The sequence below is a fragment of the Cornus florida genome, unplaced genomic scaffold (genome assembly GCF_030987335.1).
Source record: "Cornus florida cultivar Cherokee Brave unplaced genomic scaffold, ASM3098733v1 CherokeeBrave_3.0.0_Hap2_Chr05, whole genome shotgun sequence".
Classification (NCBI taxonomy): Eukaryota; Viridiplantae; Streptophyta; class Magnoliopsida; order Cornales; family Cornaceae; genus Cornus; species Cornus florida.
The window spans coordinates 30,825,362-30,834,143 of NW_026775575.1; the positions used below are offsets into that span (position 1 = coordinate 30,825,362).

The following is an 8,782-nucleotide window of genomic DNA, read 5'->3' on the forward strand; positions in this document are numbered from 1 at the left end:
TGAGAGAAAAGAAATGAGGTGCGAAGAAGTGATAGAGATCCGAGAGGAGAGAGAGAGAGAGAATCGACGTTTGGATCTTGCCGGAGATGCTCGCCGGAGATGGGGAAGATGGGTGCAGTAGTGATGAAAGGGTTAGGGCTTGAGAGGGTTAGATCGATCTTTGGAATCGATCTACAAACCCTCAGTTCCATTTTTTAAAACTTCCCCGAACCAGTTCGATCGATCGAACTGAAATGATCTCTCTTTGAAATTTTTTTGAAATTTTTTTTTTTTTTTAAATTAAAAAATTTAAAATTTAAAACTAAAAATTAAAAATTGAAAATAAAAATAAATTTTTTTTTTGGATTTTTGAAGAATTAAAATAAAATAAAATCTTTTTGAGATTTTTTTTGGAAAATAAAATAAAATAAATAAAAATATTTTTGGAATTTTAAAATTAAAAAGTCAAACAAAGTAAAAAATAGTGAGATAAGGAACAGAGATCGATCTGCACAAAATGTTCGATCGATTTGAAAGAGAGCTAAAAATATGCAGGTTTTAGGTTCAGAAATTTTTCTAAGTGCTGGAACTCAAGATCGATCGAACTTGAAGTTTGGATCGATCTAAGGACTTATGATCGATCTGAGAATAAGTTTGAACGATGGGACAGAGAGGTGATATGGATGCAGGTGGATGTAGGTTGAAAATTTTCTAAGTGTTGGATGCAAGTTGAAGTTCGATTGATCTAACTCTCATTTGAGATCGATCGAACTTATGCAAAATGTTCAATTTCAACATAAAAGTGCATGCAGTCCTAATCACAGTTCCTAGCAATGCATATGAACTAAAAACAAGTATCTAGACTTCGCAAGAATTGAAATTAAAGATAGAAATGAGGGAGGAATAGGGTTTTGACACCCTACGAAATGTCTTGCTAGTCTTTAACGTCTCTAGCAAGACGTTGGGCTTTTTTAGCCTGGATCAAACATCTTGTAGTGCATCCCCTCCTCAATGGGGTGATAAGTGTTTTGAACTACACCCAACAAATGATTCTTTAAGGAACTTGTTGGATTAAGCTCAAAAGATGTTTTCGGTCCTTGGTCAATGCAATCTTTGGGCTTCCACGCCCTTTCAAAACAAAATTTTGAAACAACTTTCTTTGGTTTCAATGTTAAAGATGGACTTTTTGAAACCTTGGTCTCACACAAAAACTCAATTCCTTCACTTTTAAGGTCATGACATTTCTCTACAACATTAATCTCTTCATGTTTGTCAAATGAATTGGGGGTTAGATTGAAAATATTCAACTTTACCTTCATGTGGCCAAATAAGATCTTCATTATCCCCGTCCTACAATTGATGTTGGCATTTGCGGTTGCCAAAAAAGGATGACCAAGGATAACGGGAATTTGGCTCTTAGGATTTGGGACCGGTTTCGTGTCAATGACAACGAAATCAATGGGAAAGAAGAATTTATCAATTTTAATCAATACGTCCTCGATGATACCCCCAGGCTTTTTGATTGATCGGTCAGCAAGTTGTAAGACTACCGACGTTGGTTTTAAGTCTCCTAAGCCTAATTTGATATATACTAAGTATGGAAGAAGATTAACACTTGCTCCTAGGTCAAGAAGAGCCCGATTAATGATATGATCACCAATGATGCATGAAGTGGTAGGTGAACCGGGGTCCTTAAACTTGGGGAGAGTGTTATGTTGCAAAATTGAACTTACTTGTTCGGTTAAGACCACTTTTCTCAGTGCTTGGCTTCTGTTCTTCCGCTTTTAGGTGCACAAGTCCTTCAAGAATTTGGCATAAGCCGGAATTTGCTTGATTGCATCCAAAAGTGGAAGATTAACTTTCAATTGCCTAAACACATCCATGATTTCATTTACTTTGGCCTTTTGCTTGTCATTTGAAATTGATCCTTTTAAGGCATTTGGAAATGGAGCTTTCGGTTCAAAAACCTTTTTCAGAATTTTTCTTTGAAGTCTCTTCAACACAAGAAGTTTTCAAATCATTTTGTACATCTTTCTTTTCAACACATTCTCATTTATATGGTCATGCACATGCAATGAAAGAGGAATATGATATGAAACGGGACGAGTGTCAACTTGTGGTTGCACCAGTTTACTCTCTTCATTGGGCACACCTACTTGGTTGTCCATAATCCTTCCACTTCTCAACGTAGTCACTGCATTGACATGCTCTATTGTGTAACTTTTCGATGAGGAATGAGTCTCCACAACACATTGTTGCTTTTGTGGGGCATTCAAAGGCATTTTTCCCTTCTCTCTTGCATTCAAAGTACTAGCAATTTTCCCTACTTGGGTTTCTAGCTTAGCAATGGATTGAGAGTGAGAATGAAGCAATTGTGTGTTTGCCTCTAAAGTGCCCAAAGCGGCCAAAACTTTATTTTCCAAAGCGGGACTTGTAACATTTCCTTGGGAATATGATGGTTGATTAGGAAAATGAGAATTTGAAAATTGCTTTCCTTGTGATTGATATGATGATCTAAAACCTTGGGAATCTTGGCTTTGCATTGGAGGTGGAATGTACTTTCCTTGAAAACCGCCTTGGGAAGGGTTTGAGCCTCCCCTTGGTTTTTCCAAGAGAAATTTGGGTGATTTCTCCAACTAGGATTGTAATGATTTCCATAAGGATTGTTCCCTTGATTAGTAAAAGTAGTATTTGCTTGTTCATGATGCTCACCTTGCACATGTCCATGAGGACAATTGGAAGTAGAATTTAAAACACTTGAACAAGTCATACATGTCTCATTAGATGTATGATGAGATTGGTTAGGGAAGGAAGATACTTGATTCGCCGAGTTTTGATTGATCAAAAATTGATCAAACCTTTGAGATAATGATTTCATCTCGGTGGCAATTTCATTGGAGTGATCGACTTGATGTAAGCCAACACTCTTCCTACCACTAGAATTTCTACTATTCTTTGAAGATAAAGTACGATGCAAAGAATTTTCAATCATGCTCTCATAAAGATGCCACACGTCATCCTCATGCCTATCAATGTAAGAGGCACCCATGGAAGCATCAACCATGCCTTTGTAATTGTCCGATAAGCTCTCAAAGAAATATTGAACTAATTGCCATTTGGGCATGTCATGATGTGGACACTTCCTAAGCAATTCATTAAAACGTTCCCATGCCTCAAGAAATGTTTCTCCATCCCCATGTGAAAATTCTCTAATTAAAGTTCTCATGGCATTGGTCTTAGAAACCGGATAGTACTTCTTCAAGAACTCTTGTTGCATTTCCGCCCAAGAAGTTATTAAAAAAGGCCTAAGATTGTTAAACCAATATTTTGCCTTATCTTTAAGGGTAAATGGAAAAAGTTTAAGTCTTAAGACCTCTTCCGGCATGTCCGTATATTTTACGGTGAAACAAACTTCAAAAAACTCATCCAAATGCTTGTAATGTTCTTCACTTGGAAGTCCATGATAATTAAGAAGCATTTGAATGGTTTGTGGCTTGATTTCATAGTGCTGTGCTCTAAATGGTGGTAATTGAATGCATGTGGGTGCATTATATTCATTAGGCACATAGTGATCTCTTAAAGCAAAGGGAGGATTAGCAATTGGAGGTGCAACATGGGCACCTTGGTTGCCATAAATGATAGAAGGTGGTGGAGCATAGATTGGCCTTGGCATTCCCAATGGAACTTGGCCTTGTTGTTGTGGTGGATGAACATATGGCCTTGGCATGCCTAATGGTACTTACATGTTATTGTGATGCACATTGGGGTGAAGGATACTTTGTTGGTCTATGTGAACAAGGTCCTCCACATGGTCCTCATTGTGTTCTTCCATTGATGAAATTGATTGACTAGAACTACCTCTTCCCCTAGGGTTTCGAACAATCGATTCAAGATGAAAATTTAAAGGGACAAGAGTGGGTCTCAATGATCTATGACTATGCATGCACAATGCAACGCAACAAGCAATAACAACAAACACTTCACCTTTACAACAAATCAATAATCAACAAACTTCCTCCACATACAATGTTCTCATACTCCCATGCTTTAACAAAATATGCAAGAAAAGTAAATTACCTCCACATGGGCTCACGATTTATCTAAGAATTGAATTATAAGCCTCCACGCGGGCCGACAATTTAACTAAGGGATGAGTAAAGAAAATCCCACAAAGGTCCTTTAGCACTTCAACTCCAAATTTATAGCTTAGCTTAGTAATTTTTAGATTTTTAGCATTTTTCCCTGCGTGCTTAGCTCCTTTGCTTGAATGCTCCTATGCTTGCTTCCTAGCTCAATGCTCCTTGTCAATCAAGAACAAACACAATAAGTAACAAAAATTGAAAACAAAGTAAAGACACGATCAAAAGAGTACTAATTCCTAATTGATTCCACAAATACGATGTTGCCAATTAATCAATCCCCGGCAACGGCGCCAAAAACTTGGTGTATCGGTCGTCGCACTCCAAAAGTTTATGCTTATGTGGCCAATTTTTACATTTAGAAATTGCCACTACTACCTTTTACCAAAAATATAGCTAGGGTGAGTAGGGATCGTCCCGAAGGATTGAGTGTCGTACTAAGTTGAGGAATTAAAATTAGGGTTAGTAGGTCGAGTGATCAAAATAGTGGTCGGTTGGTTGAATTAAACTAAATGCAAATTAAATTAAAGTAAGCAATAATGCAATAGAGAGAATAAGAGAGAGAGAGAGATCTTGGGGTCTAGGATCACCACTAAGCATAGCTTTTCTACCCTTTTAATGAATGATTAATGAGGGGAAGAACATGTATTGCAACAAAGTGTGTGTGTGTGGTTGTTTCAACAAGCATGGATGACAAATTAAGCATATATTGTCTAAACAACATGGTGGTTAGCACAACATATCAAATTAAGCCATTAATCCTTTCTTTAAGCTCACAATCCAAACACATCACAAGGTTAGAGATACATGTTACTTGCTTTCATAAGTATGGGACATCAACAACAAACATGGATTGTCCTCCCATTTAGCAACTACACTATAACTAAGCTAATGATATGAAATTAAACTAATTAAACTAAGGGAAAGGTACAATCCATCAAGCAATAAGTATGAACCATCAAATAAACCACAAGAACATGACATTAAGCACTATGTCTTGACAATCTCTAGATATATAGCATCAACACACATAGACATGCATCAATAACACAAGAAATAGAGACAAACACATGAACATCTATTCTAGCATACATAGACATATGGATAGAATAAAATGATCAATTGGAAGTATTAAACCACATAAATCATTGAATAAACAAGATCTATATATATATAAGTATTAAGACATGAATCACAATACAAATCCCCTCAAAAATACATAAATCAAGAAGTAGAAAGCATGCTTAGGGCTAACTCTAGCCCCAAGAGGATGTCTAGCCACTCATGGATGATGTCCTCCAACCCTCAAGGGCAAGCTCAATGGAAGAAATCTACTCCTTGGTTGATGAAGAGTCTCCAATGGTGTCTCTAGCCTCCTCCTCTTCTTTGCTTCCTCCCTAAGAGTTCTATAAAGTATGATATGATATGATGTGATACAATATGATATATAAAAATATTCCTTATCCTTATATAGGTAGGTCAAATGGCACCCAAAATGAGTTGGGGTCGTACATCAAATATTCCCCAATGATTGGATGAAGGGCAACTTTTTGTGAGCTGGAAATTTAACTTTTTCGCACTGGAGGAAGTTCGATTGATCGAACCTTGGACTTGGATCGATCGAACATGGCTGAGATCTATCGAGCTTAGGCTGGATCTATCCTCGATGGCGGCACCTTTTTGGATAAAAACAAATCTAAGATATTTTGAAGATATTTTTGGAAAAAAGACAAAAGTGGTTGGTATAAGATCAATCATTTGGATAATGACAAGAATGTTCAATCGATCGGAGAAGGAAGTTGGATCGATCGAACTTTTGAGATCTTTGAACAGGGACAAACATGGCTCAGATCCATCTTGAAGTGTTGAGATTGATTAAAGTTAGATCGATCGAACTTTTCTTGAGATCGATCGAAGTTACTGAAATTCCACCCTTAGCTTCCTTTTTGCTCTATTTTGCTCCTTTCTTTGATTCATCCCAGAATTGCTTCAATTATGCTCTTATTTGGCTGAGTTAGCTTATTTTGGGGATAAGTACCTGAAAATGGAAATAACACGAATTCAATACAAAATGGTAAAATAAGATAGATAATGGTTCTAGAATATCTAAGCTTAAGGGGTTTAAATACACACTTTTCAGTGCTCATCAAGGCAATATTTTTGTTCATTTCAGTCTACCGAAATGGCTATTTCAGCCTACCTAAATAACTTCTTTGAACTTTGTTCCTCCGACTTCAAATGGTCATAACTTCTTCATTTCTAATCCAAATGGGGTGATTCTTAAGCCTAAACTCAAGGATTTTGAGTCAGCTTTCCAATGGTACCAATAGTATTCTCAGATTCAAATCATAGTGGGAGTTATTCAAGTTTTAGTGAGATAGTGTCAGTTTTTGCCTAAATCGAAAAAGGGCATTTTGTGGGATTCTTGTCCAAAGTTCTTAGAACCTCTTGAAATGTTGTGAAATGACTAGATTAGGTTGTATTCACCTTGTTTGACTTGTTTAGAGTCAATTTTCTTTTCTCATTTGTGAATTAACCATTTTGCCCTTTGTTGACATTTTTTGCTCGTTTGGTGTGATACCCCTCGGATCCGAGACACGGGTTGATCAGGCCCAGGCCCAAACCCGAGGGAATATCAAACAATTAATATTTTAAAAGTGAACACAGATGAAAAAATGAATTAAGAATAAATATTACAAGTTGGAAGAAACTAAAATAAAATTCTTTAAAATAAATACTTAAATCCCAATTATCCAAAAACCTCCAATAGATTAAACAACTCGGGAATCCCTCTCTAATGGACCCCTAATAATAATCCAAACTGAAATAACGATAACTAAAAGAAACATCCAAAAATAAACTACGGAGAGAGTCCTACGTCGTTGGAAAAGTGAGTTGTAGTCTCTGCTCAGCACGATCAGGTCGAAGTCTGGAACTGACGAGTACCTGAAAAATAGAAGTGGGTCAGGCCCACGAACAAGTTCTAACCTACTACAATCCTAGCAGAAACTCGATACGCATATACATCCTAAGTAATTCAATAATAGCTAATAGTTTGATACATAATTATATCCACACTATAGGACTCTCACTGGACTACGGAGGGGGTCTCAACCTGAGTAGAAGCCAACATGTGAAAACGCACCCAAAGGTGGGCATGAGTACCTAGACCTAACAAGGCATACTTCAACCTCTCATATCCAGCTATGCATCCTACTACATATACGCTCCCTAACTAAAGACTCTGAGACTCAAGCTCAGATTGCAGTACCATAACATATATTTAAAGTCCTATCCTATCCATCCACAAGAAATCCAGTTAGTCATTCAGCTTGCGCAGCTTCTTTGACTTAATATAGATAACAAGAAATCTAGTTAGTCATTCAGCTTGTGCAGCTTCTTTGACTACAGTATAAGTGGGATTTATTTTAACATCCATTCCCTTATTCTGTGTAGGTAGGATTTAGTATTTTGAAACTAATCCAAACCTAGGCATGCCACCGTCCCATACCGGTGCATGTAATACAACATCCCTAGTTGATAATACAAGTAATAAATGTAATTATCAACTATATAGTATATCCAAGAATAATCCAACATCCATAGTTGACAATACAAGTAATAAATATAATTATCAACAATATAGTATATCCAATAATCAACAGTCAATCACTCAATTGTAAACATCAACTGCTTCATATTAAGCATGTTAAAACTTTGTTATTTAACAAGCCTATTTAACACTACTCCACCTTTGTTGATATCTTATTGTGATGACCCTATGGGCAGGTATGCCGTGGGTAGGTGCGAGAGACACTGACAGGCTACCACACTGCCGAGCTATGGGTGCACAGTCTCACATCGCCTGGGTAAAGGAAAAGTGAAGTGCTTATATGTAAGTGTGTCATCTCCAATAGGTACGAGGCCTTTAGGGGTAAAGCCCAAGAGCAAAACCGTGCGGGCTCAGGCCCAAAGCGGACAATATCATACCATGTGGTGGAGTGGGTCGTTATAAATGGTATCAGAGCCTGACCCAGCTGGAAGTGTACCGACGAGGACATCGGGCCTCCAAGGGGGGTGGATTGTGATGACCCTGTGGGCGGGTGTGCCACGGGCTAGTGCGAGAGACACTGACATGTTACCACACTGGCGAGCTACGGGTGCACAGTCCCACATCGCCTGGGTAGAGGAAAGGTGAAGTGCTTATATGTAAGTGTGTCATCTCCAATTGGTATGAGGCCTTTTGGGGTAAAGCCCAAAAGCAAAACCGTGCGGGCTCAGGCCTAAAGCGGACAATATCATACCATGTGGTGGAGTGGGTCATTACATTTGGGCTCTCGTTCACTCTTTTGCTCTCCTTGAGTTCTGTGACCTCATGGAATGTCACATTGGTGTCCTAGGGATGATTTATATCTCTAGAGGCCTTGGTTTATCTTTTGCTTCCTCATTTTGGATCCGTTATCGGATCAACTTTAGGTTCATCACTGACGCACCGGGTTGAAAAACTCGGGTCACTACACATATGATCATCTTTTGGGAATTAAAGACTTTAATGATCTAATGCATTTTATTTAAGCAAAATTCATATATGATGACATAAGGCTTGAAGAACACATTTACATTAATTTAGCCTTTTAATGCACATAGGTGATTCCAACAAACCA

At 37.8% G+C, this 8,782-nt stretch overlaps 1 non-coding gene across 1 annotated transcript; it reads left to right on the forward strand.

The window, feature by feature from the left end:
- The first annotated feature begins 3,101 nt into the window (after positions 1–3,101).
- LOC132310663 (small nucleolar RNA R71) lies at positions 3,102–3,208 on the forward strand. The gene has a single exon (XR_009482668.1). It is a non-coding gene; the product is annotated as a small nucleolar RNA R71 (small nucleolar RNA).
- The last annotated feature ends 5,574 nt before the right edge of the window (positions 3,209–8,782 follow it).